Source organism: Oryctolagus cuniculus, chromosome 16, assembly GCF_964237555.1.
Source record: "Oryctolagus cuniculus chromosome 16, mOryCun1.1, whole genome shotgun sequence".
NCBI classification, from domain to species: domain Eukaryota; kingdom Metazoa; phylum Chordata; class Mammalia; order Lagomorpha; family Leporidae; genus Oryctolagus; species Oryctolagus cuniculus.
The window spans coordinates 56,408,620-56,424,542 of NC_091447.1; positions in this window are offsets into that span (position 1 = coordinate 56,408,620).

The following is a 15,923-nucleotide window of genomic DNA, read 5'->3' on the forward strand; positions in this document are numbered from 1 at the left end:
GTCTGGTAGAATTCAGCAGTGAATCCATCTGGTCCTGGGCTTTTCTTTGTTGGGAGGGCCTTTATTAGTGTTTCAATTTCTGTTTCAGTTATGGGTCTATTTAGGTTTTCGATGTCTTCATGGTTCAATTTAGGTAGGTTGCATGTGTCCAGGAATCTATCCATTTCTGATAGGTTTTCCTGTTTGCTGGCATACAGGTCCTTGTAGTAATTTCTGATGATTCTTTTTATTTCTGTGGTGTCTGTTGTTACGTTTCCTTTTTCATCTCTGATTTTATTGATTTGGGTCTTTTCTCTTCTTTTTTTAGTTAGTTGGGCCAATGGGGTGTCAATTTTGTTTATTTTTTCAAAAAACCAGCTTCTCGCTTGGCTGATTTTTTGTAATGTTTTTTTGGATTCAATCCTGTTAATTTCTTCTCTGGTTTTAATTATTTCTCTTCTCCTACTAGATTTGGGTTTGGTTTGCTGCAGTTTTTCTAGGTCCTTGAGGTGCGCTGAAAGCTCATTTATTTGGTACCTTTCCAATTTCTTGATATAGGCACCTATTGCTATAAATTTGCCTCTCAATACTGCTTTTGCTGTATCCCATAAGTTTTGATATGTTGTGTTGTTGTCTTCATTTACTTCCAGAAAGTTTTTGATTTCTCTTTTGATTTCTTGAATGACCCAGTGTTCATTCAGGAGCATGTTGTTCAGTCTCCATGTGTTTGCATACTTTCTGGGGTTTCCTGAGTTGCTAATTTCCAGCTTCATCCCGCTGTGGTCTGAGAAGCTGCATGGTATGATTCTAATTCTTTTAAATTTGCTGAGACTTGCTTTATGGCCTAGTATGTGGTCAATCCTAGAGAAGGTTCCATGCGCTGCTGAGAAGAATGTGAAGTCTGTAGATGTAGGGTTGAAAGTTCTGTAGATATCTGTTAGATCCATTTGGGCAATAGTGTCAATTAAATCTGCTGTTTCCTTGTTGATCTTCTGTCCGGATGATCTGTCTATTTCTGAGAGTGGAGTATTGAAGTCCCCCAGTACTATTGTATTGGAATCTAAATCTCCCTTTAAGTCCCTTAACATATCTTTTAAATAGACCGGTGCCCTGTAATTAGGTGCATATACATTTATAATAGTTACATCTTCCTGTTGAATTGAACCCTTAATCATTATATAGTGTCCCTCTTTGTCTCTCTTAACAGTTTTTGTATTAAAGTTTATTTTGTCTGATATTAATATGGCTACACCTGCTTTTTTTTGGTTTCTGTTGGCATGGAATATCTTTTTCCAACCTTTCACTTTCAGTCTGCATGCCTCTTTGTTAGAGAGATGTGTTTCTTGTAGGCAACAAATAGTTGGGTTGTGTTCTGTGAGCCAGTCAGCTAAACGGTGTCTTTTAACTGAAGAATTCAGACCATTAATGTTCAATGTGACAATTGATACGTAGTGACTTTGCCCTGCCATTTTCCCGGAAATATTTTCTAGTATATGCTTTGAGCTTCCCATGCTCTTTTACTGGTAGGTGTTCTTCCTTTCCCTTCTTTCATATTGATGGCCGTGTTTCTGTGTTTCTGAGTGTAGCACATCTTTAAGTATCTTTTGCAGGGCCGGACGAGTGGCCACAAAGTCTTTCAATTTCTGTTTGCTATGAAAGGTCTTTATTTCACCTTCATTCACAAATGAGAGCTTGGCAGGATATAATATTCTGGGCTGGCAATTTTTCTCTCTTAGCACCTGTGCTATGTCTCGCCATTCCCTCCTAGCTTGTAGGGTTTCTGATGAGAAGTCAGCTGTGAGTCTGATTGGAGATCCTCTGAGAGTAATCTGACGTTTCTCTCTTGCACATTTTAGGATCTTTTCTTTATGTTTCACTGTGGTAAGTTTAATTACCACGTGTCGTGGTGAGGATCTCTTTTGGTCATGTTTATTGGGGGTTCTATGAGCTTCCTGTACTAGGATATCTCTGTCCTTCTCCAAACCTGGAAAGTTCTCTGCTAGTATCTCACTAAAAAGGCCTTCCAATCCTTTCTCTCTCTCCATGCCTTCAGGAACTCCTAGAACTCGAATGTTGGTTTTTTTAATAGTATCCTGTAGATTCCCAACAATATTTTTCAGGTTTCTAATTTCCTCTTCTTTTCTTTGGTTTGACTGTATGTTTTCCTGTGCTCTATCTTCTAAGTCCGATATTCTCTCTTCTGCTTCACCCATTCTGTTTTTAAGGCTTTCTATTGTGTTTGTCATTTGATCTATTGAGCTCTTCATTTCATTTTGATTTCTCTTCACTATAACACTTTCCTGTTCTACTAGTTTCTGAGTTTCATTTTGACTCTTCCTTAAAATTTCATTTTCACGAGAAAGATTTTCAATCTTGTCCATTAAGGATTTCTGTAGTTCAAGGATTTGCTTTTGAAAACTTCTAAATGTTCTTATCATAAATTTTTTGAAATCCGTATCTTGCATTTCTTCTATCTCATCATCTTCATACTCTTGGCTTGGGGTGTTTTGCTTATTTGGAGGCATCATAGTGTCATCGTTGATCTTGCTCCCTCTATTTCTGTGTTTGTTACTCGGCATAGTTAATTCTTCTTGCGTCACTGTGCGCTTTTTTTTTTCTTTTTTTTTTTTTTATACTGTGTCCGTGTTAAGTGGACTGCCTGCTGTTGGAGGAGCCTTGGAGGCTTGAGATGGGTGGGGCCTGAGAGCTCTGCCTGGTTCTTCCAGGTTAAGGGTGTGCAAAGGTGACACCCTCAGGTTATGCGTGGTAAATCTCTCTCTTTTTATTTATTTATTTATTTTATTTATTCAGGGGGTAAGTAACACTGCAGGACAGGGCTGTGCAGAATTGATGGTATTTAGCTTCCAGTCTTTGGCTCCTCTGGACTCCCACTGGGTTGCCTAGGCTACTGAATTGTAGTGACTCAGTTCCTTAACTCTCCCCCACTGATATGTAAATCCAAAGAGGAGGCCTGCTCTTTGTCTCTTGGGAATTCTTCAAGTCTTGCAGGCTTGTAACCTTTGCAAGGTTAGGGGGAAGAGAAACCCCGAAGCTTTTTTTTTTCCTTCTTTCCGGTAGTGAGTTTGCTGCACTTTCCGGCCCCCCTCTAGATTCTGACCCCCGTTTCCCCACCAATGTCTCGGGTTATTGAGCTCACCTCCCCTTCCAGCGCCGATGTGTGGACTCGGAGCCCTGAGCGTCTCAAGTCTCCCCGCTGTTTTCTGTGTGGCGTGCACTCTCCTTGGAGCACTGTCGCGCAGACCCTGGGGCTTCTGCGGCTGGGTCCCACGACTTTGCTTCCATGCGGTGGGCGACCTTGTTCTCCCAGTAGGTCATCCGATTCACGCCTGCTCCATTCAGAAGGGTTTCCCCTGCAATTTTTGTTTGGTTCTATTTTCTGCGGCTACCGTAACTCCCCTTTTATTAAACTAAATTTTCCCGGACTATCGGTGCGCGCCCTCACTATTCCGCCATCTTGGCTCCGCCCCCCCTGCTTCTTCCTTCCGATGTCTGCCTTTTGGAGTGAAGCTGCCTGTCCCACGCGTGCTCCACCCTGCAATTTGGAGCCTGTTGTTTGACACAACAGGTTCCCACCTGTGAAGAAGTTGCTTCAAGTTCCATTGCTTTCTGACTCAGATGCGATTGAGCTTCAGCTTTGGAGTGAATGCTGGGATGAATGCCTCTTGCACACAGGCACCACACGGGCTGGGGGCAGGGACTGAGCGCCGTGGATGGCTCTGTGCCTCCCTGGTAACTCTCGCGGCAAGGCTCTAACCGCAGTGAGCCCTATCTGGAGGTGGGGCCTTGAGGAAATGATTAGAGCTAAGCGAGATTCAAAGCAACAGGTGCGACAGGTCTGTGCCTTCCTCCGAGGAAGAGGGAAATCTCTTCCCTTCCACCACGCAAGGTCATAGGAGCAGGCTGCTGTCAGCACCAGCAGGTGCCTCCTCCACTTCAGACTCACCTGGCAGGCAGGCAGCAACCATTTCTCCTCCACTTACTGTCTGTCTTATTTTTGCAGGAAATGCGCTGCTACAAGGTCTTCTCAGGGAATACTTGCAGATGTCATGGTGTCCCTCTGATCATCAGTGCTGAGAAAAACAAGGAAAATCCAAAAGCGGTTTTGCCAATTATTTCCCTAATTGAGCAATATGACACACACACATTTGTGATAAAAAAAAAAAAAAATCATTGTTCAGGGCTGGCTCCATGGCGCAATAGGCTAGTCCTCTGCCTGCCATGCTGGCATTCCATATGGGTGCTGGTTCTGGTTCCGGCTGCTCCTCTTCCAGTCCAGCTCTCTGCTGTGGCCTGGGAAAGCAGTAGAAGATGGCCCAAGTCCTTTGGCCCCTGCACCTGCATGGGAGACCTGGAAGAAGCTCCTGGCTCCTGGCTCCTGGCCTCGGATCGGCACAGTTCTGGCCATTGCGGCCACTTGGGGAGTGAACCAACGTAAGGAAGACCTTTTCCTCTGTCTCCTCACTGTCTGTAACTCTACCTCTCAAATAAATAAATAAAATCTTTAAAAAAATCACTGTTCAACAAAATACATGCACATATGTACAGATTCCGCAAATAAGCTTCACTGGATATAACTCACACCACCTTAAAGTTGTGCAGTCCAAGGGTCAGTCACACGGGACAGCCGTTTAGGAAGATGCTCCGTAAAAGGGACCGTGGAAGCAGTGCTGGGTAAGGACAACCACGGACAGCGTCCACGGACTCACACGGTCGGATTTTCTGTCTCTTTGTATTACATTAAATATACATAAATCTAACTGTTATAAATACAAATATGTCAATATCGACATAACATATAACAAAATAAACGCAATTTTTAAAAGTTGGAACTAAAAACTGAAGGCACTGTACTCAATGCACAAAGTTTTTCTTCTAATTTATGATTTGAGGTAAGTACATTTAGCCATGTTTCTACAGCCTGTTTTGGCTTGTATTTATGGGCTAGAGACAGTGAACAAGAAGATAGAGAAGCACTAATGAAAACGGAGGTGACAGTGGATGAACAGGGAACTATGGGGCAGGTGTACACAGTGACAGCCTGAAGCAGGGCCTTCGATGGGTCTTTTGTTCATGAACTAGTAGGGTGCTTACTTTCTGCTTGTACAATTGCACTAACTGACCCTTTTCTACCCTACTATGGTACATCTACAATATTTGTAATAGGGATTATTTTATCTTTGACAGGAACTAAATATTGTGTCTGGCATTGAAGTAATTTTAGACCTAATGAAGAGGCCAAGCTCAGTGCTGACCTGAGTGGGTGTCCTTGGGGAGTGAGGCAGATGGGCCATTTCTGAGCGGCATCACCAGCTCATGCCAGTCCCACCTCCTGGTGCAGCAGCCGGAGAGGCAAGAGCTCCAGTGCCCCCTTCCCAGCCCAGGAAGCCCGCCTGGCTCAAACCCCCGGATGCGAGGCGGCTGGACAGCCCCCGCTGTGTGCTCTACACTGGGAGTTTCAGGCACAGCCGAGATGAGGCAGATGGGGACAGGGCTCGCAGTGCCTGGAGCGGGAACTCTACAGTCATTGGCTACCAGCGCACTAACTGCTCACACGCTCAGGTCTGGGGCTCTGCCTTCGGGCTAACAGCATATCTGAACTGCTTCAGCTTCAATTGTAGACAACAGTCAGAAGCTTTAATGGGAATCTAAAATAGTCATAAAATTCAAATTGCTTACTGTGTGATAAATAAAACAACATTTTAAACAGCAGTGTAAAGCAATGACACATGACACATGCAACGGTGTAGTTGAGGTCATGATAGCTACACTCGGTGAAAGAAATCCAACAGAAATATCCTTATTGTGTGCTTTTTAAATTCTAAAAAATGCTAGCTCTTCTACAGTGATGAAAGCAGTGGTTTCTGGGGATGGTGTTGGCCTTGACTAGAGGAATGAGAAGGATTTCCTGAGTGACAGATGTGCTCACTGTTTGGTCGTAGCGATGTTTTGTCATGGATGCAAGTCTATGTCAATGTTTATGGATGTGTACAAATTAAAGATAATAAATAAGTATGTAGCCAATATGTATGTACACCAGTCATACGCCCACATGTGCCAGTATGTGCACCAGTTATAGTTCAACAATACTATAAACAACATTCTTGTATCTCTTTATTTTAGCATAATAACTCAGGAAAAATATATGGTACCAAATTAGCAATGATTTATCTAAGATCATATTACAAGAGTGTCTGTGTACCAGACAGTAGTCCAGACAAAACCGTAACATTCTTTCACGCACTTTGCCACAAGAGGCCTCCCATCCTCCGGCATCGGTAGAGGAAGGTGGTGGAGGTCAAACCCTGCGGCATGCGTTCCAGGAACGAAGACGGCTCTGAGACGCCGGGCCCAGCCTGAGCTGCCAGGACACCAATGAAGCAGATGCACAGACAGCGAATGTCTGGGAAACCACAGGGCCCTTGCCATGGCTTTGCAAGGAGAAAATGATGGTGATTTTTTTTAAATAGCAAAAACAGTAATAAAAGACGTTCTTCTTTCTTCTTGTAATGGGTTCCACCTCTGTTTTAATTATACCCAGCATACATTTGCTTCTGCCTTTCATTTGTAATTGCTACACACACACACACACGAGTTTAGCTTGGTTCAAAGTGGCTCTAACACATTCTAATTATTTCAAATGTCAGAGCAATTCTATCTCGTGTCTTGTTTCCCCATCTTAGAAAATCAGAGTATGTCAGCAGTTCTGTTTAAGTCAAACAATGAGTGAAATGCTCATGAAATTCTCTTAGAAGTAAATATATTTTGAGGGTGCAATTATTGCAAAGTGTATGTTCCTCCTGGGATTTTAATTTCCTGAATACACTGTGAATTCCAGGCTGACAGGCAGGCAAGAAAGGACAGGAGAGGCATCACGTTTTATGTTCATCTCTGCGAGGCTGAGATTGCACTAAACGGAGAGCCTCGTTCTCACCCTGCATGCGGGCAGCGACCTCCGGTCCTCGGAGGGGCGGGCCATCCTCAGAAGGTGTGGCCGATGATGTCTATCAGAACAATCCCGAATCCTAAGAACCTGGGGATGAGTTTGTGTTCCACTAAGTGTTAGTCATAAAAGAAAATATTCTATACATTCCTCGGAGACTCATTTTCATAAATTTAATAACAGAAAACTCCTACTTTGTTTTAGAATACACGGGAGTTGCAGGAGAGGTGCACTAAGGTGTGGGGAGCCATCACTCCCTCCCCTCTGTGGTCCCCCCTCCTGCCCACGGATGAAGGTGCAGTTCTCCTGGCGCGGGACTGGCCGGGCTGGTCCTGGGCGTGAAGACTAAGTCACCCCTCCCTCTGGAGCTCCCGTCACAGCTGAGGGAGGGAGTCCTGTCCCTCAGATGGTGTGAGGCTGCCTATGACCTTCTCTTTGGGACTGCAGGCTGCCCGGGCTTGCGGAACGACAAGAAGGCACCGGACCACACAGGAAAGCAGAGCAACGCTGCTCCAGCTGAGCCCGGGTCCCATTTCTGCGGAGCACAGAGGTCCGCTGAGACGCGGGTCTGAGACGCGGATCTGAGGACAGCAAGCGAGACCTCAAATTCTGAGTCACCCTAGTGCAGAAGGCGGCATCAGACTGAGCGCAGAACTTCACGTTGCAAACATGTTAGTAAGATGCCTGCGCCCTCAGTTGTTCAGTTTCTTTCTAGACAGATTCTGAATTGGAAGGGTTGCGGTTGTGAACTTTGTGACTTTTCGGTGGTGTGAAAGCCGTCCCCACTCAGGAGAAACCTTGCCAGGAAACTGGAGCCTGTCTTTCCCGTGCCAGTGCATGGGGTCCCACCCGCTCTGGCAATGCTGTGTCTCCTGGGGTGACGGGAAACGACTGATGTCCTCCAGGGTGCCGCCTGCCAGGCCACAGGCACGCAGTGTATGTTCCACTCATGATATTTTTAACATGGTTTGGCCTTATCAGGACCTAAACTCATTGTCAGTCAAGGAGCATCCTGCACTGTCACTGTAATAAATTGCATGTTTTACTTAAGTCAGTTTTATTTAGGCTTTTGATCAAAAATTTCCAATAAATAAATGTGGTTTCCAATGTCTACCGAAACATCTTTCATGTAGTAAGTGGATTAATGTGATGCTAAGCATCCTTTCACCACCATGATGAATAAATTAAAGTTGACTGTCCATGCTGTACCTACTCCATTGCACAAAGTGGACCCCAGACCAGACTCAGCCCGCGAGTTGAGACCGATGATGTCATACACAGCTGCAGGTCATGAACATTTTTGTTATGTACAGAATGAGGCTGTCAGGGAAAAGGGGTGAGCTGCCCGAGACGACCTGAAAACGGCAGGGTTTTTATGTTGTTGGTTGGTGGAGGGGCAGAGGAAGGGGTTCTTCTGTAAGTGCGGGTGGCAGGTGCAAGCTTTGATCTCCCCTGGCGACCGAGGACAGGGCACCTGGACATCCTTCCAGCCTGCACTGCTGTGAGGCAGAATGGGATGGTGGCCTGGGACTTAAAGATGCTGTCAGCCAATATCAAAGAAGCAGCTGGGCCTCTTCTGGAACAATCCACTTCCCGGAGTGACAAGCTCTCCCGCAGGTGTCCAATCACAGGAGGCTTGTCCGGAATGGTGACCAACACCAAGTGGTTGTCCAGTGAAGACTTTCAGCCACAGCAGGTGTCTGTCCTTCAGGACAGGTTGAAAGGTCCTGAGCCCATCATCTCCGTTTCAAGTTCCTGGGCACAAACCCGAGCAGTCAGAGCACTGGTCACTTCGATCCTTCCAGTGCAGATGCGTTAGCGGGAGGGGAGGGAGTAGACGTCTAGCAACGTCTGAGAGTTGTTAGCGTAGGCTGTGCTGGAGCTCTCCAGTTTTAGCGGATTTTACACTTGCACATGTTGTTAACGTATGATGTGAGAGCGAGTGGGTCAAGCGTAGCAATGAGATATGAGCAGCATACAATCGGAGCGCACAGGATGGTTCTGGTCCAGCTGTGGGTATTAGAAAGGGCTCGAGAGGAAGACCAGGAACTTCTTCCCCTCACATAGAATTGTGATAAAATGTGACATCGATTGAAACCAAGATCATGTATCTGGAAAATAAGGTAATAGAGAACTTTTGATAAAAAAATATAGAGAGAGAAATCACAAATGAGTGATCGCAAATTTTCAAGAAAAAATTGAGGAAATCAAACATACAAATTGAGTTACAACATGTGGAAATCCAGGTAAGGATGCTAGTCTGGGAAGCAGGGCGGTGAGCTGAGTGAGGAGGGAGACTGACGCGACAGGCCCGTGTCCTGGAGCCCAAGATGATCGGGCCTGACTTCTGCCTGCGTTACCTCCTCTGTATGACCTTTTCCAGCACCAGACAGCCTGACAGCACAGCAGAAGAAGATGGAGGTCAAGCACTTGGGCCACCTCCTGCCACTCTCTCAGGACATCAGCAGGGAGCTGGGTCGGAAGGAAGTAGAGCAGCTGGAACGCAAACTGGCACCCATATGGGTACCAGCATTGCAGACAGCAGCATCGCCTGCTGCACCACAGCACCAAACCCGTAAAACTCTTGTGAAAATAAGTGTGTTCTCCTAGGGAGTATCCATGGAAAAGACAGATATCAAAAGCCACTGAAGTCGTTCATGGCTGTAGCATCGCATCATGGGGTAGGTGGGGGTGGGGCTGGCTGCCTGCCATGTGCCAGGTGGAAAGTTCAGGGATTATCCATCAGGCACAGGTGCAATGAGGAGCAATCCAAGCCACAGAGAAGTGAAGTACAGGTATGAGCAAGTCTGCGAACAGAGACTGGCAGGTAACAAGAGTTCATCAGTTTTTTTATTACTACAACAAAATGCCCTGCGGCAACGCATTTTATAAATAAAGGAGGTTGACTATGGCTCCTGGTTTTGGAGGTCCACAGTCTCAGGTCAGATGGGCCACTGCTCCAGCACCTGGCAGAGGTCAGGGGCTAGGGAGGTACATGGCAAGCGCAGTGGCTTGTTCATGTGCCTGTCTAAGTGGCCTCTAAGAAACCACCAGGATCCAGTGGAGGGGGCTCCACCTCAGGACCTCTGAGAAGCCCCGCCTCCAAGCTTCATCCCTGGACTGAATGTCCACCCTCTTGACCCGTCAACATCCGATGCTGGAGCAAGCCTTTAACATTTAATAGCCGGGCTAACATTCACACCACGGCAGGGACGGAGAAGTTCTGGGTGCACACAGCGAGGATGGAGAGGAGGGAGGGGGGAGGGAGGGGACACCAGACAGCCAAAATCTTACAAGTACTCACCGCCCCCTCCACTGAGGGCTGGCGCTGTTGTGGTGATGAAGCCACACACAAGAAACGGATCCTGAAGTTTGAAGTCACGCAACCACTGATGTATGTGCAACTGGAGACACACTCCCATCCATGCCTCACCCTGAGCCATGCTGTTATCTGCACTGCAGGGGTCAGTACACTCAGACCTGGTGGGCGTGGGGACCAGCATCCCCTAGGAGTGCAGGTTCAAGTCCCTGCCCATCTACTTCCACTCAAGCTCCCTGCTTAGAGCACCTGGAACCGCAGTGGAATGTGGCCACGTACTTGGGTCCTGCCCCTACAAAGGAGTTCCAGCCCCTGCTGTTGCAGCCACTGGGGGAGTGAACCAGCAGCTGGAAGATATTTCTCTCTCTCCCTCCCTCCCTCCCTCCCTCTCCATAACTCTACTTTTCAAATAACTGAATGAATCTTTAGAGGGTTACATTTAACACACTCAAGTGAGGCCACAGGCTGTGATGTGCATCAGCTGAGGGCCAGCGTTTTATCCCTATTTCTGCCTCCCCAGCAACGCTCTTTCTCTTCCGAATGGAAAACAAAAGATGCATTCGTTGCTGATCTCATGCCTAAAGATGGTGCATTTCAAGGAGTTAAGACAAGAATCAAAAATAAGTATCTGAGTAGATACATTTCAGAGACAACAATGTGGTAAATAACGAGAAATAAGGGGCCAGTGCGCTGGCATAGTGGGTAAAGCTGCCACCTGCAGTGCTGGAATCCCATATGGGTGCCAGTTCGAGACCTGGCTGCTCCACTTCTGATCCAGCTCTCTGTATGGCCTGGGAAAGCAGTGGGAGATGGCCCAAGTGCTTGGGCTCCTGCACCTGTGTGGGAGACCCGGAAGAAGCTCCTGGCTCCTGGCTTTGGATCGGTGCAGCTCTGGCCATTGTGGCCAAATGGGGAGTGAACCAGTGGATGGAAGACCTCTCTCTCTCTCTCTCTCTCTCTCTCTCTCTCCCTCTGCCTCTACCTCTCCTTCTCTCTCTGTGTAACTCTTTCAAGTAAATGAATAAATCTTTAAATAAATAACGAGAAATCATGTTCTCAGAACTTGAACTGACAAACATGAAGACAATCAGAGACGATGCAGTGAGAATATCAATTAGAGGAGTAATTGAGGAGGAGGAAGCATCACAGTGCGAGAGACCTGGGACGCAGATTTCTGGAAGGTTCCCATCCTGCAGCCACGCGAGGCCGAGGGCTCGGACCCCGCAGTTCCCCGCGAGAGGCCCCGTGGAGGAAACCGCGAGCCCCACGTGCGTGTCTGTGTCACCGGCCCCAGGCTCTCCGGCTTGGACTCGGCGCGAGTCGAGGTGCCCGAGGACCAGACGTCCTCACTCGCAGGGTCGCCGTGTTCTGAGGTTTCCTCACAGTGTGCGCTCGCGGCGCGTCCACGTCTACACCCGCATGTGACAACGTGTGTAGCCTGCAGATTACGTGACCTCACGTGGCTTCGGTTAGGGAGCCATGTCGTTCCCTTCAGGCTGCCAGCGAACGGAGGTTGCGGCGTGACGTCACGGTGACCCTTACTGCAGGCGCAGTGACGTAATACGGTCGTGCTCTGGGTGACGCCAGCGTCCCGAGCTCCTCACAGGAGCAGGGTCCCCGGGCACTGTCAGGAGACCCCGCCCACACCCACCCCGGGTTCTCCTCGCGTGGGAGCTGGGGCCATTCTGCTTGGCCGTTCCCTTCGTGTGACATCACAATGCACGTGTTGGCAGGTGCTCTGCGACAGTTCCACGCACGCCGCGGGTCGTCGTGGAGCAGGCCCGTCTGCATTTCCACCGCATTGACCGCTCATTTCCTCGTGAACGCCTCTCCCGGGGGACCGCCCTGTGCCCGCCCTGTGCACACCGGCGCCCGGGCCAGATCCCCAGCACCCCTGCAGCGGGCGGTGATCCTAGAACTCGGCCCTCAGCAGGAGCTGCGGACAGAGCGCTCCCCAACGCAGGCTCGGCTCGCACCCAGGCCCCGGACACAAGGAGGAGGCGGGGGCATTTCGGGTTTGTCACTGCGCCTGACTCCAGGCTCCTTGCTTGGGTCACGAGCCCGGGACGCGCTTCTGCTTGTTGGAAATTCTCTAAACATCCTCCTTCGTCAGCTTTCCCGTCTCTCTGGCTCAAGAGTGTTCTAGTCAGATGCTTACGCTTCTGCAATTTGGGGGAAAAAATAACAGACATCTAAAAATATTAGTTTGTGATTAAATTCGCAAAAATAAAAATAGCTGAAAGAGTACACCAGTACACCCAAGGGCATTTCTTTTTTTCTGACACACGGTGTGAGATTTCTTCTGAGTTTGGGGTCATCCCAGGAGCTGGAGAGCGAGTGACACCACTGCTGTGGCTGTACCCACACCTCTGTCCAGTCACTGCCGCTGTGGCTGTACCCACACCTCTGTCCAGTCACCACCGCCGTGGCTGTACCCACACCTCTGTCCAGTCACTGCCGCTGTGGCTGTACCCACGTCTCTGTCCAGTCACCGCCGCTGTGGCCTCATCCACGCCTCTGTCCAGTCACCGCTGCTGTGGCTGCACCTGCACCTCTGTCCAGTCACCGCCACTGTGGCTGTACCCACACCTCTGTCCAGTCACTGCCGCTGTGGCCACACCCATGCCTCTGTCCAGTCACCACCACTGTGGCTACACCTGCACCTCTGTCCAGTCACTGCCGCTGTGGCCGCACCCATGCCTCTGTCCAGTCACCGCCACCGTGGCTGTACCCACACCTCTGTCCACAGTCACCACCACTGTGGCTGCACCCACACCTCTGTCCAGTCACTGCCCCCGTGGCTGTACCCACACCTCTGTCCACACTTGGAAAGAGCAACACGCACCTTCTCCCTCTGAGACACCAGTGAGCAAATAAATAAAAAGAAACAAATTTTTGTAAACATTTGTTTTTCTTGCTCTGAAACTTGTTGTGTTTCAGATTTACATTACTTTTTTTTTTTTAATTATTTCCTCTGGTTGTGTTTCAAAGTGAAGCAAATCTTGCTTTCTGTGACTAAAATATTTTATTGATTTGTGTGCTTCTCTGTTTTTATAAACTGCAATTGAAAAATCTATAATGGGATAATTACTATCTAATAAAGTAATTAATTAAAATAATGATAAAGATTAAAAATTCAGAATTAGTCTCAGACCCTGTTAACCTTCTGTTGCATTTAATTCTCCAGCTGAGACGGCCAAGACAGAGACCACCGAAGTAAACCTCAGTTCTCTGGGATTTTGACTGTTTAGGAAGGAGATGGGGTGCAACTTACAGAAACCACATCACGATTCGTTTCTTTAGTTGTCTTGTGGAATATTCTGAGATATTAGAAAGATGAAAGTAGAAAGGAGAAGTAAAGTGGAACTATTCTGGAGCAGTGTCAAAGACAGGTAACTATTGAGGAGAGTTTTCACGGACAGGAAAGGTTTCATTCCGAGGAAGCGAGGGGCGGGGAGTGGGAAGCCGAGGGATCCCAGAGTGCTCTGCTGCTGTCCGGCAGGGAACATGGTGTGGCCGGCCAGTTCCTTTGATGTCTGCCTTGGTGTTCCTAAGGGAAGCAAGTTGGAGGAAGAGGAAGAGGATTGCATCCATCAGTGCATTCGTTTCCCGGCCACTCACTAGAGCACTCCCACGACCAGCTCTGCCCCTTGGTTCCAGAGGAGGATGCATTTATGTTCCACAGTTTTCATTTATTTATTTGCAAGCCTAAGCATCATTCCATCTTGAAAGCTGCAAACTGAGCACAGCTGCGTGTGTTTTCTAAAGTTAAATGAATTCAGATGTGTTAACCAGTTACAGGAGGCAGCGGAAGGCACGCTTCCCAACAGCTCGCTTTTGAGTGTTCTCACGTCTTCCCTGGTGGAGACGGAGCCTGCCGCAGCGGGCAGCAGCCAGGGAGCCAGGGAGCCACGCTCTGAAGCAGGTCCTGGTGGGGAGGGGATTTTTCTCCTGCAGGCAGCCAGAATGAAGGGAGTCTCAGCAAGGTGTCCGACCAAAAGCAACCGCAACAGAAAGTCCCAAGTCCTGGTCCTGTGTCACCGATGAATTCACAAGTCGTGGTCCTGTGTGACCGAGAATTCGCGGGGAGTAGAGGAACACTGTCCAGGATAAGGCAGGAGAGATGTTTTCAGGCAAACACCACTGAGGTTTCTGCAGCTCTTCCTTTATGTCTAGACATACATTTCACATCTTGACTTAAAAACACTGCAGGATTCCCTTGTCCTTTTAATTTTAACTGAAATGTGTTAAGTCCGTACACTTGGACAACATAAGTGACTAACCTGTCTTGGATGGCTGGATGTGCATACTGCTGCTGTCCTCTGTACCTCTAACAGATATTTAACATTTACCTTTAAAATCTTTTTTAAAAAAGATTAATTTATTTGAAAGGCAGAATTACAGTGAAGTGACACCCTGACAGCAGGGGCTGGATTTTATAGACAGAGGAGACCCCACCTTGAACAAGGAAAAGCACCCCCACGGTGAGACTAGGGTTTAAAAAGACAGACAATGGCAACGTACCACGTGCTGCTTAACAGGGCATGGAAATCCCCTGGCAGAATCACGCAAGCTTGGACAGATGGGCTTCACCTGGACCAACGTCCACTATGATCTGTGTGTGTCCATATATGATTTAGGTCAGTACCTGGGCTAATGTCCACTGTGATCTGTGTGTGTCCATATGTGATTTAGGTCAGTACCTGGGCTAATGTCCACTATGATCTGTGTGTGTCCACGTGTGATTTAGGTCAGTACCAGGACTAACATCATGATTATGATCTCTTTATGTCCCACATGTTATTTAGGTCAGTTCTGGGCTAACGTCCACCATGGTCTGTGTGTCCCGCATGTGACTTAGGTCAGTACCTGGGCTAGCGTTCACTATGACCTGTGTGTGTCCATGTGTGATTTAGGTCAGTTCTGGGCTAACGTCCACCATGGTCTGTGTGTGTCCCGCGTGTGACTTAGGTCAGTACCTGGGCTAGCATCCACTATGACCTGTGTGTGTCCACGTGTGATTTAGGTCAGTATCTGGGCTAACGTCCACCATGGTCTGTGTGTGTCCCGTGTGTGACTTAGGTCAGTACCTGGGCTAGCGTCCACTATGACCTGTGTGTGTCCACGTGTGATTTAGGTCAGTACCTAACATAGGCTCTAGTCAGCTTGATCCTAGTGACCACGGATCCCCCCTCTCCTCCTTGTGGTTTTTGCCTTTATAAACCCTGTTGCTCTGAGCTTCAGCGTTGAGAGTTCTTTAGAGCATGAGCCTGCTCTTGACCACCCACTTAATAAAGGACGCATTCCAAACTTTGAGTGTGTGGCACTTCTCTGTGACTCGCTTTGGGCATATCAACAGCAGGAGATGGGGGGAGGGGCTACAGAGAGAGAGAGAGAAAGAGAGATCTTCCATCAGCTGGTTCACTCCCCAGATGGTCACAATAGATGGTTCTGGGCCAAGCCAAAGCCAGGAGCTTCATCTGGGTCTCCCACATGGGTGCAGGGGCCAAGCACTTGGGCATCTTCCACTGCTTTCCCAGGCACATCGGCAGGGAGCTGGTTCAGAAGTGGAGCAGCCGGGACTTGAACCAGCACGCATATGGATGCTGGTGCTACAGGCAGCAGCTTAACCTGCTGTGCCACAAGGCTGGCCCCTCACCAATC